Consider the following 14,788-nt stretch of genomic DNA (forward strand, 5'->3'; position numbering starts at 1 on the left):
CTGACATGTGAGCTTTCACTGTGCCAAAGGCTGGAGACAGGGAGGAAGACTAAGATTTTTTTCCAAGGCTTGGAAGGTCAGGAGGAAGGCAAGGAGAGGCTTAGAGCAATAAGCCTATGAAAAGGCACAAAACACTGGTGGCAGGACAGTAAAGCAGGGGGAGAGGAAGGGAGGAAAGAAAGGAGAGAGGGAAGAGGAGGAGAGGAAGAAGAGGGGAGGAGAGGAAAAAGAGTGAGAGACAGAGACAGAGATATCTAGACTCACTGAAGCATTGATCGCAAGCCCTGATAAATGAAAGCATTTGAAACAAGTGGTAAACTGAAACAAAATGCAACTCAGGTCAGACCCAGCTCAACTGGAAATTAACGAGAATAAACACCCTAGCCTATCTGTCAGACGGAGGAAGGGATGTGGCTTGGGGGGTAAATATTAATTACTTTAGTCTCTACTGTTCTTTTTTTATTGAGTATCTACCATAAAATACAAAAAAAAAGGCGTCAAGGGGCGCCTGGGTGGCTCAGTGGGTTAAAGCCTCTGCCTTCAGCTCAGGTCATGATCCCAGAGTCCTGGGATCGAGCCCCGCATCGGGCTCTCTGCTTGGCAGGGAGCCTGCTTCCTCCTCTCTCTCTCTCTCTGCCTGCCTCTCTCCCTACTTGTGATCTCTGTCAAATAAATAAATAAAATCTTAAAAAAAAAAAAAGGCGTCAAAAAGTGAAAACTGTGACTTATAATCAAAAGAAAAACAAACAGAAAAATAGAAATGGATCTAACATTAATCAAATATTGAACTCGGCAAAGACTATAATGTAACTACTGTAAATATTAAAATATTATAAATATATAATCCATATTTTATATTTATATTATAAATAAATACAGATATATTTTAATTTATATATTCATATATCATTTTATCTCTATATCTCTATATTATATTTCTATATTTAACATAATTTATATATATATTTTATATTATTTATATATTATATATATTTATATTATGAATGATATATAAAACTATATATAATTATACATATAAATATTAAAGGATTTAGTGAAAAAGATAGATGAAATTCATGAACAGAGAGTAGTTTCAGCAAAGATGGAAACTAGAGATAGACACATCTAGGTTCATACCCTGACTCTGACACTTATTAGGCATAGGACCTGGGATGAATTACTTAACTTCTCTGGATTTCCATTTTCCTAGGTAATACCTACCGTTTTGGGCATGTTGTGACTGTTCAAACAGACAAATGATACATGCAAAGCTTTTAACTCAGTCCCTACAGCACAGGAAAACACTCAACGCATGGCATTTTTTCTCTATTAGATTTGCCCTTCCCTTGAGCTTTCTGTTCTTTTATCTATGTACTCCCTTCTTTGAGGATTATGATGACTACTATATGTCTTACTTCTATGCATATGGTTCTCAGAGCAAAAACCCTAGCCATCGATCTCTCTTCCATCTATTAGTCCCCACTCAAAATTCTTACTGTGTGTTTTACTTCTGAGCCTTGTCTTAAATTTAAAATGAATAAAACAAAGTTCTTGAAATTCTTCTCATAACCATTTCTCCCTGCTCATTTCTCTATTTCTGTAATGGTTCAATCAACCTGAATGCTTGAAATACTGAAGGACTTAACTCCTTCCTTTCCTTCTGTCATTCCTTCTGCCACAGAACCTATATTTAAAAAATTTTCATTAATTCATTTACTGAATCAACAGATCTTTATCCAGTACTTACTAAGTGCCCCTAGTATATATTCTATATACTACGGGCATGGCAGTAAATAACATGGATAAAGTGAACAAATAACATCTTTCATGATCACTTCACACTTGTCATCTCTTGTCTTCCTGCTTAGTTTTCATAGCTCCCAATCTATCCTACATATTATCACCACACTAACTTTCCTTAACAATAAATGACCATGGCACTCATCTGCTTTAAACTTTTTGGTGACTATTACCTATTCAATAAAATCAAACTCTGTAGACTGACTGACATTTCAGCCATTTGACCCTATCCTTTGCATGGATATAAAGAGATAAAGCCAATACAATAGATAAAAATTCAGAAGGATCTTTTGATACTAAATCTTATAAAATGAAATAAAAAAATGACAAATCCCAACATTTAGTTTCCTTCTCTTCAGCTTAAAAGGAATTGCCCTTGTTACTGTCTGTGCGACTATCCTGTGCTGCCTTATGATGTATTTCTACATTGCATCAGTATGTACCTCCTGGACTTGAAATTCTTCATGTGTGACTTTTCCTTATGAAACTACTTTCTAAATCCCTTAGACACTCTCCTAGCTTCTTTTTAGCAGAGTGTAGCTAACAGTACTTAGTGACCAATGGGGTGTCCTCCTTATGGTCCAGATACCCATGCATGCTTCCAGAAAAGGGCCTGATAGACATAAACTGATAGATCTAACCTGAACCAGAAATAAAGCCACTCCTAATCAGAAATTACCAAGTTAAAGGGCAGAGAAAGTTACTGACTTCTTCTTCTTTACCCTTAGAAATTGCATTTTTATCCTCTGGTGTTGGAAATCTGAAAGAGTAAATAAAATTCACATGTGATAGTCAATATTTTCCTTATCTCATTAGCCACTGAATCAGTGATGTCACATTCCCCTCAACCCCCATTTTTAGCCATTTGGAGAATGTTATATAGAAAAAGATAAAAAAAAAAAAAAGAAAAAGAAAAAGATTTGGAGCAGCTGACCACTGGGTAAGATGAACACACATACTATTTTGTCTGACACCCAAAATTTGGTCCCAACCTTTGTATGAATACAAAAATATAAAGCTAATACAATAGATAAAATAAAAGTTCTAAAGGATCTTAAACAGTTGAAAAGAAATACGTTGCTGTTTTCTAACCAGTTGAATTATTAATGAAAGAAGATCATTTTTTTACTGATTAATATAACTTTCCTTGCATAAAAGCATATTCATTGTTTCACAAATATCTAAATTGTGCTGTGCTCTCTTTTAGATAAAGCTTACAGGGAAAGTTAACACTGGTTTGCTATCTAACTTATGTTAAGATAAGCTTTTTAAAAGCATTTTGAACAGATGTGGCTGACTTGGGTCATTTCATGGATTCTAAGAATGCCTTGGAGTCTGAACATTTAAAAACTGAATTCCTAGTAAATGAAAAGGAAATTACTTATATGATTCTATTTTTTCTGGCATACTTATTTATATAGATGAATATTCATACTCATAACAATTCCATTTGAATGCTACTGATTATTGAACTGAAAATGTTAAGGGCATCTGGTTTCTGCTTAATTTTTATCCCTTTAAAAGATTATAATAAACCCAATTGTGAGAATTTCTTATTAAATCTAGATTTTTTCTTCTTTTAAACCTGCCTCATATAATCTGTTAGTCATTTAAAAATTAGAATTAAAAAAAAAGTCAAATCAAACCACACTTCATCCCTCTCACCACCTATAGAAAACCCTGAGGTTTATAATAACTGCTAAAATTTCATTTTATAAATGATATGCTTAACATACAAAATAATTTCATGCTGCATATAATCATTCATAGTACTTATTCAAGAAGTATTTATCGAGTATCTACTATAGGTTTGGTATTGTTTCAGGTGCTGGGGATAATGATGAGAGCAGACATAAAAAATTCTGGAGGTATAGACAGAAAGTTAAACAAGAAATTACAATAATGGGTAGTGATTGCTTTGGTGGATGCATGAGATGCTGTGGGATTGTAAAGTACAGTAGCTAACCAGAAGGAACCCAAAGGTTTCTCAAAGTAGAACCCAAGCTGCTATCTGAAGAATGAGTTAACCAGAAAAGGCTAAAAGAGAGAGGAAGAGGCCAAGGGAAAGAGAGAAGACAGGAGAGGAGGAAAGACTGTTCCAGAGGGAATGACATATGTTAAGTCCCAGAGCACATGATGGGTACTAGAAACTAAAGTAAGTGTGGAACAGCTGGATTACAACTAGATGACTAACAGTGAGATGAGACAGACTAGAAAGAGAACAGATCTTATGGGGCTTCATAAGTTATGCTAAGTCATTATCCTAAGGTCAGTGAGAACCCATGATAGGTTTTAAGCAGAAAGCTGAACTGGTCACATTTATCTTTTAGAAACAGTCTGGTTGCACAGTGGAGAATGGGCTGGAGGGGAGTAAGTCAAGACTCACAAAGAACTGAGAAGTTGCTGGAGTAATCTAGGCAGGAGGTGAAGACTTCCTGAACTGGGGAAATAGCAGTGAGGACAGAGAGGAGAGGGCAGATATTTTGAGAGATATTGTTAGGAGGCTGAATAAGTGATTAACTGAATGGAGGAGTGAGGAAAATTAAAGAAATAAGGAAAATTGCCAGCTTTCTGCATTGAGAAACTGGATGGATGATGGTTGTATTTATTGGTAACTCAGTATGACTAGCAGTTCACTGGGAGAGTCCAATGACCTTACCCTTTTCAAATTTTATGTGGCATGATACTATGATATATATACTCTGTATGTTTCTAAGCTATTGTTAAGCTATTCTGACACCTTCCTGCTGCTCCTAAATTATAAATATCCCTCATGAATATCTGTAATATATTCTTTTTTTTTAATTTATTTTTTCAGCGTAACAGTATTCATTGTTTTTGCACAACACCCAGTGCTCCATGCAAAACGTGCCCTCCCTATTACCCACCACCTGTTCCCCAACCTCCCACCCCTGATCCTTCAAAACCCTCAGGTTGTTTTTCAGAGTCCATAGTCTCTTATGGTTCGCCTCCCCTTCCAATTTTTTTTTTTTTTATAAACATATAATGTATTTTTATCCCCAGGGGTACAGGTCTGTGAATCGCCAGGTTTACACACTTCACAGCACTCACGATAGCACATTCTGTAATATATTCTTAATCAATTTATTCCCTGGGTATAGCCCATGTACTCTGTGGCTTCAACCATCACCTTTATGCTATTCTGCTGCTGGTAAAACCAAGAGAATCACTACTAATTAAAGACCATTTATTTCATGCCTTAAAATTAAGAAAATGAAATAATTCTTTTAATCCTCAAAATGACTTTTAAGAATACAAAAGACCATAGGTTCTGAAATCAGAGAGTTTTAAGCACATATTCAACATCTGCTACTTCCCAGCTGTGTGACTGTGGAAAAAGTAACTCACCCTCTGAATGATCCCTCATCTGCAAAATGTAAATATCAGCAGTCACAACCTCATAGGTTAGTTGATCAAATAAAATAAGTCATAAAAAGCACTTAGCACACAGCATGCCACTTAGTAAGCACTTACTAAATACAGCGCCTTACTATAAAAGTAGACAAAGCACATATTTGTTGAAGACCTATTTGGGAGTACGAACTTTAACAAATATTGTAAAATATCAAAAAATAAGAATACTCTTAAGAACATTTAAGGAACAGTTCTAAACCTTTAAAATTTGATGCAACTCTTATATATTAAAATTCATCCATGTTTTTTGAACAATGAGAAAATAAATAGTCCTGGGGGGAAAACTGACAAAGGATAAAATAATTTTAGACTCCATTTGTTCACTTATCAGATGATAATTTTGGAAGCTGCAGAAGTTTAAGATGCAATAACTATGATTATTCCATAGTTAATTTAGAGTAATAAGTGTATAATCCTTAAAGTATTTTTTGACTCAGGAATAATATTCCTAGGAATTCATCTGAAGTAAGTAATAATCAGAAATGTACAGGAAGATTTATTAGGAAAGATAATAATCATAATATTGTTTATAAAAATTTTAAAATAAGTAACATTGTTTATAATGTTTTAGAAATAACAAATATTTCTAATAAGAGGCAATTCATTGAATCTGTCATAATACAGTCATATGTAAGAGACAAATATGATGGAATCTACACAGCCATTAATTAATGCATTTTCTAAGTATATTCAGTTAGGTGGGAAAATAAATACGACATAATGCTAGGAGAACAAAGGACACAAACTGTATGTACAGTCAAACCTAATTATGTAAATAAAATATGTACAACTATTTAACTAAGTGAACTTGTGTGAAAAACTCTTAGGAAATAAACCATTACAGAGTACACCAACATGTTAGCCATGTGCATTACAGGACATAAAAAGTATGCTTTTTATACTTCTCTATAACTTTATTATATCTCAAATTTTCAGCAATATGTAGGTATCTTATGCTGTTTTTTTCTAATTACAATTTATTTATATACTTTATCCCCCTTTTTTCCCTTATCACAGGCCAACATTTAAAAGTATTTAATGTGTAACTTTTGTCTATGTCTTTGCAAATATATTATTATTTTGTGTACCTGTATTTTTAATCCCTTTCAATGTTACTTTTAAGCATTCAACACTTTGCTGCTATGTGCACACTGAATGTACTTTTCTAACTGCAGACTTGTATCTCATAACATGCACTCACCACATTTTAACTATCTGCTCTTCCAGAAATGGACATTCATATTGCCTTCAATAACCCCAACACCATCAAAAGTAACCCTGCATGGCTCAGTGGTTTAAGCCTCTGCCTTCAGCTCAGGTCATGATCTCAGGGTCTTGGGATCGAGCCCCGCATCAGGCTCTCTGCTCAGTGGGGAGCCTGTTTCTCCCTCTCTCTCTGCCTGCCTCTCTGCCTACTTGTGACCTCTCTCTCTGTCAAATAAATAAATAAAATATTTAAAAAAAAAAAAAAAAAAGTAACCCTGCAACGACTATTTTCACTAATGTCCCCTTATGGAATTTAAGCATTTCCTCGCATCTGTATTTTGTCTTGAGATATTCTTTTCTACATAGTGGTTCTCCATAGATTTTACCATTTTTCTGTTAGGATTGTTACCTACACGTTGATATATGTCAGTTAACAATTTCCAGTTAAAGTGTCTACCCAGTTTTGTTTTGTTTTGTTTTTTGTAAGGTGGAAGAATTGCAGAATTATTCTTCAGTAATAGCAAATATTATTCATAGTATTAAATATTGCTAACACTTATTGAGTACTTAGAATGTGTCAGATGGTAAGCTAAGCACCTATTGTTATTACTTCATTGTATTATGTGGGAACCGAACTAGACCAACATTTGAGGTAAGCAGTAGCATTGGGGTTCACACCTGGCCTCCTGGGTACAGAGTTAACTTGCTGATTGCTGTCCTATGCTGCCTCTTACTTCATGTGGTCGGAATGAACTATGAAAAGGACACGTGCCCAAAGGTATCTTTTCTCCACCACCTCGGCTACCAACCTGTCTGTCATTCTCACAAATAATATTAATTTCTTCAAGGGAAATCACTGTAATACACAAAAATTCCCTTAACTAAAAAATATTAACTCTTGGATACAATAATATATTAAAGGATTAATATATTAGCTAAAATAACAATACATTTTGCAAGTGATGTCCACCCACATTACGCAAGGGGCACCTAACAGGTGGTTCAGGATATCTGAGGCAGGTGTACAAAATGGGTTCTTCTACTTAAACCCTTCTTCTCCCACCCCTACAAGTTCAAAGGTTCTCTCCTTTTGAATTTCTTGACTATTCAGGAGAGTTGTGTCAACAAGTTGAAAAATGAATATGTAGTTGATTTATCTCATTTAATGAGGTTAATGACATTTTCATTTTCATTTCATTTCATAATGACACTTTTCATAATCATGACGTTTTCATGATTGACTTATATAGATTCCAAATTGTCCCTAAAATAGCTCATCTTCCCACCCTATGCCACTGTCATCTGAAAAGGACTTGTATAGTCCTTAAAACCTGATATGTCTTAGGCAATGATGGAGAAGACAGAGTCCTAGAAAATAGGTTTAAGAAATAAAAAAACAGCTATTCTCCCTAAATGCTGAAAGAAGATGAGAGTTTGACAAATGACTCATTTGCTTTTATATTAGAATCATTGTGCTCTGAATATATCAGTCAATTGATTGAGTCTCCTTTATGAGCATATGTAAAAATGAAAGGAAAAAGAGAAAGCAAAAAACCTGGGTTAAAATCTGGGTTGTGTCAGAAAACTGTTATACATGTAATGAGAAACAAATTGGCAACAAATTGGTGTAAAAATTGATTAGGCACTCACTTGATAGAAAGCTCACATACACACAGATTAGACTATGCAGAACAGAAGCCAGAGAAAAAAAGACACTCTAAACTGTTTTGCATAATTTTCTATAACTATCAGGAAAAATAATTCCTGTTCAAAATATGCAATTAGCCATTAATATTCAATCTTTCCCTTTTGAGCAATTTTTACCATTCTGAGAAGCTACTTGTCAAAATCAGCAAAAATAACCACAACTAAATCCTATAGTAAAATCTCTTCAAACATTGCTTCTGTTTTTTCTTCTCTCTCCTTTACTCCTGCAACTCCAGTTACAGGTATGACAAACGTCTCTCCCTTACATCTCATAGTTTTCTCTTTACTTTCCATCCTGTTTTCTTTGTGCTTCAGCGTGGATGGTTTATATCACCCTATCTTCTGGGTCTTTAATTATCTATACAACTCTATCAAATCTACTGGTAAACTCATGTATTGTGTTCTTAATTTCAGGTTTTGCATTTTAAGTCCTGGAATTCTATTTGATTGACTTATATAGATTCCAAATTGTCCCTAAAATAGTTCATCTTCCGACCCTATGCCACTGTCATCTGAAAATTTTATCATATGGATCCTCTGACACCGTTTCTAGTGATGTGTTTTCTCTTGTTTTCAGTTATCTCATTGGATCTCTTCATATGCTTGGCCATATCTGATTATCTGCTGAAAATTCTACGTAAAATATTTTAGAGATAATCTGAGGCTCTGAATCATGTTATCTTTTTAAAGAGAGAAATGGGCAATACGAGGAGCATGAGATCAATTCAGTCTAGAGTTGATATGATTCAAAGCTGGATATAAGTATTTGCAAGGGCTGGACTATTTCTGGTTTGCCTCTAAGCCCTAAGGTATAACCCATTCAGGAGTCAACTAAAATACCTGGAGGGTTAACCAGGTTTTATTTTTTTAGTGCTATGAAGCTGCTGAAAGCCCTACTCAGCATCTCAGCTGGAGTTCTCTCCTTAACTTCTTGGTATCCCTGTATCATTTTTTTGAATTAGAAAATGTCTTAAGGGGGTTCAGAGGCTCTGTTCTCACTGGAATTCTGGCCCCTCAAATTTTCTCATTTTTTTTGTAATTTCCTAATACCTTCCAACATTATTTTTAATTCCATGCAACTATTCTAATTGTTTTAACTGGGAGAATTGGTTTGATTTAAGTTATTCCACCATAGCTGAAAACGGAGGTCTTCAATGTCTATTGCAATTAAAAACATACATATATTCTGACCTAGTATTTCCATTCTAGGATTTTATCCTACAGATAAACTCATACATGTCCTAAAATATATGTACAGTAATGTTCACTCTAGCATTATTTGAAATAGCAAGAGACATGAAAGAAAGCAGTAAGGAATAAAGCCCATCAATAAAGAAAAGGCTCAACATATTATCCCTATAGAGGTCACAAAAACAAACCATCTGAATCCTTTTGTATAAAATGGAAGATGGAGAATGATGTTCAGTATGTTCTAATTTTGGTAAAAACAAATAAACACATGCATATATATCTACATATGCAAAGAAAGTTTTTGAAGAGATACCTCACAACAGAGAAGAGTGGTTATTCTGGGAAAGAAAATGGGGGGGCAGGTAGTCAGTGGAAGATTTTTCATTATTTGATAGTGTTTAAATTTATTTTTTACACATTACATGCTTTAATGTTATAATAAACCACTAGAAAAAAAACAGCATGAGAAGCTATAGACTGGGAGTCAAAGAAGAAAATGGAAGCTCAAAGGAGGTTTATTTATTTATTTATTTATAAAGGTTTTATTTATTGATTTGGCAGAGAGGGAGAGAGAGCACAAGCTGGAGGAGCAGCAGGCACAAGGAGAGGGAGAAGGAGGCTCGGGAGCACGATGAAGGGCTTGAAGAGGACCCTGGGATCATGACCTGAATCAAAGGCAGATGCTTAACCAACTGAGCCATCCAGGCACCCCAAATGAGCCTTATTTAAGTTAGAGTTTAAAGCTTAGACTTTCAGACAGATTGGATTTAGTTGAGTGAAGGAGAGAAAAGTCTGCAGAGAAGGGGAGTAGAACATGGAGGTACAAGAAGTACTCAGGTTAGGGAAACTATTAATAGTTCTAAACTCATGAAGGATAGGGTGGATGTAGGAGACTGCCTATCTTACAAGACTCTTTTTCCTCAAGGGTAGATGGTATAAAGGAGTTTAAATTTTATTTGAGGGAATGGGGAATAATGCAAAATTTTATTTTGAGGGAATGGGGAACAACAACATGATCAGATTTGCCCTTCACTTGTACGATGATGACAGGCCCTTGGATTGACAAGGGGTAAAGGGGGAGGAGATAGACTTGAGCTAGAAAATTGTAATAACCTAAGGGAAACCTTAATGCAGTGTCAATGAGGATTAAATGGGATAGATTATAAGATGTTAAGAAGGTAGAATTAAAAGGAGCTGGGGCCTTATTTATGAGTAATGGAATATATGAAATAATTTATTGCAATTCACTTTTTATTGGTCTCAAACAACTGAGTAGACAATGGAACCCTTCACTGTCAGGACACATAAAAATGGCATAGATATGTCAGCAAAGAAATGTTCAGTTCTGCACAGCTGAGGTTGAAATGATTGAGTACATCTAAGAGGAAGATGTCTGGCTGAATACAGATGTCTGGAGGATAAAAAGATGGTGGAGAAATAGACTTAATTGTCATATGAATAAAACTGGTAATTGAAGTCATGGAGGTATTTAATATCACAACAGGGGTAGGGCTATGGATGGAACAACAACTTATAAGGGGTGGAATATATATAGTAAGCCTCAAAAGGAAGTTAAGAAAATACTCAGAAAGCTTTCAGAAGTTAAGTAGCAGAAGCCAACGGATGATACTGGTTTCAAGAAGGCTTACATTCTTTCAGAGAAATCTAGAAATGAAGTGCCTAAAATGTGTTACTGGTATTGAAGAACTAGGAGATGATATATTTGATCACTGTGTTAGAATTACCTAGTGCTTGTTTAAAGATTAGATTCCTGGTCGTTCTGAACTGAGATTTCTTAGGGTGGGAAAAGAGTGTATATTTTAACAACGTCCCAAATAAACTTCACCCTCACGTCTGAGAACAACTATGGCAGACTTTAAGCTCCTTTAGAACAAGGATCTTGTTTAATTCATCATGTAGACTTAGTGCTTGCCACAGCATTTGCCATGTAACAGATCCTCAATAAATATGAAGTAACTTAAGGATGAGAGCAGAGAACGGATAGATGGACAGATGAACACACGAATGAAAGAACTAAAGACGTCTTTGCCAAAATCTTGGTAGGATTATTAGAGCTTACATTCTGGTGGGGTGGGTGAAGGGGTGACAGTATACATGCAAGCAGATAGAGAATTTGTAGAGATAACCTGTAGAGATTTGTGTTAGCTAGGGTAGTCAAGGAAAGCTTTTCTGAAAAGGTTATCGTTTGAGTTGTCACTTAAATTATGAGAAAGCATTAACCATGTGATGCTCTGAAGGCAAAAAACATTTGAGGCAGAACAAAGTCCTAAGGAGAAAAAGGGTGAGTAAAGTGTATTTAAGTAATAAGGAGGCATCTGTGGCTCTGGCTCAGTGAGTGGGATAGAAGCTGGTGGCAAATAAGGATGCTGATCATATACAGTTTCATCAGTTGTGATCTCATAGGAATTTGGATGTTATTCTAACTGCAATGAGAAACTATTTAAACTTTAAACAAAGCAGTGATGTGATCTGATTTACACTTAAAAAAATTACTCTGGCATCTGTATGAATAATGGATTGTAGCAGGGCAATGGTGGAAGTAAGCCGACCAGTGAGGGGTTGATGAAGTATTCCAGACGAGATGATTATCTTGTGGTAGTGACAGAGACAGAGAGAAGTGCCTGGGCTTATAATATATTCTGGAGAAAGAGAGAAGACAAGACAATGCTAATGGGTCGGCCAGAGTAAGTAACAGAAAGAGAAGTCTAAAGAATTTGGATTTTAGCCAATAAGCAATGGGGACTCAAAGTCTTAATTTGAGTGAGTGACACAACTACAGTAGAATATATTAGAACAGTTATCTTCAAGTAGTAAGCCAAATGAAGTCTTTGGGAAATAAAGTGGAAGGTAGAGGCAAATTTGGAGTTGTTAGTAATACTCTAGGCCTGAACTGACAGTTACTGAACTAAGATGATGACAAAAGTAATGGCAAAAAGTGACGGATATAAAGGGCCACAATGAAGTTCACGGAGATTTAATTTGCCATGCCTTTAGGCACTAAGACTTAGAAAATTTGGGCTAGAAATATTTGGGAGTCATCAGAAGATAGATAGTTTTTAAAGCCATGTGAGTGACTGAGATCATCCAGAAAAAGGTGATAGAGTGAAAACGGAGCTTAGGCTAGGAACTGGCTATAGAGACTAAGAGTGACCAGAACAAAAAGAGAAAAACTAGGAGAATGCGGCATCACAGATGCTGATGGAAGCATTTAAGGAGGAGTGTTTATAATGAACAAATAAGGGCTAAGAAGTGTAGGTTGGGTTTGGTAAAATGGAGATCGTGCATGATCTTTGTCAGAGCTATATCCATTTAGAGGTGGAAGGAGAAGCCAGGTTTCAGGTACACAACACATCTGAGACATGAAGAAGCACTGACGATCAACATGGATAACACTCTGAAATTTTTGGTTTTGAAGCAAAGAAGAGATGTAGCTAGAGGAATACCTAGAGTGGAGGGAAGGAATCTTCAGAATGGGAAAGATGGTGCATGTTTCAATATGATGTGAAAGAGACAGTAAAGAGAATGAGGAGGAAGCTACTGGAGAGAGTGAGTGATTGCTGCTAATGGGATCCAGAGAACAGGAAGGGGGTAAGCCATATGTGTGAGGAAGTGCTCTTCTCCCAGTTACAGGAAGCAACAATGTGCCTGGGTGCCAGTAAGTTAGCAGGGGTGGTGCTCAGAGGCAGAGGAATTTCCAATGTGATGGCTTCCATTTTCTTTGTGAAGAAACAAACCATCCACTCAAAAGTGAGGGGAACGGTGAAGGGGACTGAATTTAGGAGAGTAGAGAAGGGAATGCAATAGCCATTATGGAGAATGGGTAGATAATTTTTCCAGAGAAATATGAGATTGCCTGGCCATACTGAAGATTGAATAAAATGATTTCTGCAATTTTTGTGTTTAAATATTCTATGATAATATCCAGATTAACTCATAACCAACATCATGGCAATCCCAGGCCTTATACGCCTATTCTACAAAGAAACTCTACATACTGGATACCTGAACTCATAACTTTAAATTTATGGAGTAGCTTACAAAAAGCTCTTTTGCCAAAGCCCCAGTCTCTCATTTCTGAAGTTCTCTTTCTTCTACCCCCATAAATTTAATTTCATTATTATCTACACTTTTTTTTCAGAAGCAAAATTTAATCTGATGATAGGGAATAGATATGAACATAGATATAATGTTGGCCATAGCACAAATTGCTGTGAGACAAGTCCTGTCAGAGTAGCATAAAAAGCAACCATGTGCGTTAGATTGACTTAAACAAATGACACTAAATTATCTAGAAATGAAATATAATTTGTCATTTCATTTTTATTTTTACTATTTGCTCATTTCATTTTTATTTTTACTATTTGTCTCGGATATATTAGATGCTTACTGATATTTAGTGAAAAAGGGATGAACATTTCAGGGATTTCTAAGCATTTGGTACATATTGATAAAACATAAAATAATCAAGCAAAAAGAATGAATACTGTTACGCTGAAAAAATTAATAAAAAGGGAAAAAAAATACAAAAAAAAAATAATCAAGTACAAATAACTGAATGAAAATCCAAAAACCATAAGGTTAGTAAAGAAGGTAACTGCCAGCACATCGCAGTAATTGTATTAATGTCTAGAGACAATGTTGATAAATTTATTTTTAAAGATTTTATTTATTTGGCAGACAGAGATCACAGAGAGCACAGAGGCTGATGCGGGGCTCGATCCCAGGACCCTGGGATCATGACCTAAACTGAAGGCAGAGGCTTTAACCCACTGAGCCACCCAGGCGCCCCGACAATGTTGATAAATTAAGAGAGGGGGAAGGGAACATGATAACCTACTAGAGGAGTTCAGTTCTTTCATAGAAGCAGGGTAATTTTCACTTTTTCCATCATAATTGTGAAATAAAATACTTTCATCATTGTACTCCTTTAGTTGTCACTGGCATGTGAAAGCATTTGCCCCAAATGCTCATAAAATATAATAATAACAGTTAATAGAAAAAAAATGAAAATAACTAAATCTTTCTTTAAAGCTTAGAACACATTTAGGATCTGATAATGACATGGGTCAAATGATTGTTATTTGAAACCTTAAAATAATTTTTTTGCTACTCTGCAAGTTAATTTCCTAATTGGTAAAAGAGAACAGGTTAGATTAGATCATCTCTGAAGGAAGTTTCTACTCACATTTCTGATTGAAAAGCATCTAATCACAGAGACTATCAGCTACTTTAGGAGTATAATACTTTTTATATAGCATACAATGTCCACGTTAATTAAAGAAACCTGACAGGACAGTTTCATTTTAGGTATAGCTTACTTCTTTATTCAGACCAAGAAACTGATAATGATTTTCATAATTAATTTCAGATAGGTTCATATCCATTAGAAGTTGAATTTTTTTCACAAAACTATATCATGAATATTATC

The 14,788-nt window shown here is 35.3% G+C and overlaps 1 protein-coding gene across 2 annotated transcripts in view; it reads right to left on the reverse strand.

Annotated features, from left to right (window-relative positions):
* The window catches only part of DPH6 (diphthamine biosynthesis 6), a 192,645-nt gene that overhangs the window by 28,595 nt on the left and 149,262 nt on the right, over positions 1-14,788 (reverse strand). The gene's annotated exons all lie outside the window — the stretch shown is intronic.

This window comes from Meles meles, chromosome 6 (assembly GCF_922984935.1).
Source record: "Meles meles chromosome 6, mMelMel3.1 paternal haplotype, whole genome shotgun sequence".
Lineage (NCBI taxonomy): Eukaryota > Metazoa > Chordata > Mammalia > Carnivora > Mustelidae > Meles > Meles meles.